This window comes from Nicotiana sylvestris, chromosome 3 (assembly GCF_000393655.2).
Source record: "Nicotiana sylvestris chromosome 3, ASM39365v2, whole genome shotgun sequence".
Taxonomy (NCBI): Eukaryota; Viridiplantae; Streptophyta; class Magnoliopsida; order Solanales; family Solanaceae; genus Nicotiana; species Nicotiana sylvestris.
In genome coordinates, this window is record NC_091059.1 from 115144775 (window position 1) to 115146534 (window position 1760).

Sequence of the window (1760 nt, forward strand, 5' to 3'; positions counted from 1 at the left end):
GAGCTTTATTAGAATCAGGTAAATAACTTACGTCTGCATAACCAACAAGATCTGCACTACCTTTATTAGCATAAAACAAACTCATATCAAGAGTTTCCTTTAAATATCGTAATATATGCTTAATCCTGTTCCAAAGTCTCTGTGTAGGAGAAGAGCTATATGTTACTAGTAAATTAAAAGAAACTTCTTTGTCAGGACTTATAATATTAGCAAAATACATAAGTGCACCAATTTCACCAAGATAGGATATTCGGGACCAAGGAGTTCCTCATCATTTTCTAGGGGTCGGAACGGATCCTTATTCACTTCAAGTGATCGAATAACCAATGGTGCTCAATGGGTGCGCTTTGTCCATATAAAAGCATTTTAAGACCCTTTCTATATAGGCAGATTGATGGATAAAGATCCCGTCTGCAAAATATTCAATTTGCAGACCAAGATAAAATTTTGTCTTTCCAAGATCTTTCATCTCAAATTCTTTCTTAAGATATTCAATTGTCTTTTGGAGCTCTTCTGGAGTCCCAACAAGATTTATGTCATCAACATAAACAGCAAGTATAACAAATTTTTATGCCATTTTCTTTATAAAAATATATGGACAAATAACATCATTTATGTAACCTTCTTTAAGCAGATATTCAAATAGGCGATTATACCACATGCGCCCAGGTTGCTTTAAATCATACAAAGATATTTGTAGTTTGATTGGGTACATTTCTCAAGACTTTGAATTATATGATTTAAGTATTTTAAATCCTTCAGGGACCCTCATATAAATTTGATCAAATGAGTCATATAAATTATGACATGCATTTAAATAGCATCACATTTTCAGGTGTCCAGACTACAGGTATGATCCTCACAATCTTTTATAATATTGTGTACTATATTATATCAAATATAGCGTCAACGATGATTTTGTATAAGTTCGCAAGCGACATAACTTGTTGAGATCTCATCACTTTCTTTATTTTCAGGTACCTGAACTTCTTCTGGAGTTTCATGAAATATTATGTCGTGGGCTCTTCTATAGCTCATTTCCTCCTTATTATGATCATTTTGATCATTTTCTCCTATTCATTTTCAAGGTTTGTTACATTTGGAACCGAATGGTATACCACGCTTCATGCGTGCAGTAAACTCTATCCTTCAGACACCTTAATTTTAATAGGAGCATTAACAGCTAAAATATGATATTTAATTTGGATCAACAAATGCTTCTGGCATTTGACTTGAATTATCTTCTGAATGAGGATCATACTAATGATAATTCAATTCATATAACATATTTTCCAGCTACTTATTCATTCCCCCTAATGTTAGAAAACTAGCATATATCCTCAATCTTCTTTGATGAACCTATCTTTATGTGTTGTAGAAAGTAAAAATATTTTATTTCTGACCCGGAATCAATTGTGAGGGGAGGACTTATAGATCTTGTTCGTCTGATGCATACAAGTGCTGTTGTATGCAATATAAAAAATCTTAGACCAACATAGAAAACTTTGTTCTATAATCCATAGTTTAGTCATTAATATGAGGTATTCAATACTAAACCAACTTGGATATAAACCAGCATTATCAAGATGAACTGTCTTGATTACGTTATCCAAAAATTATGCTCTTAATTGAGAAAAACAATTTTAAATGGCAAACTGCAGGTTGACAATAATCACACATGTAACTATCTCATATATGCATCTATAAGTTATTCACATGATAGGTGAATGTGCCATATTCACCTTTTATATATTTCAGAA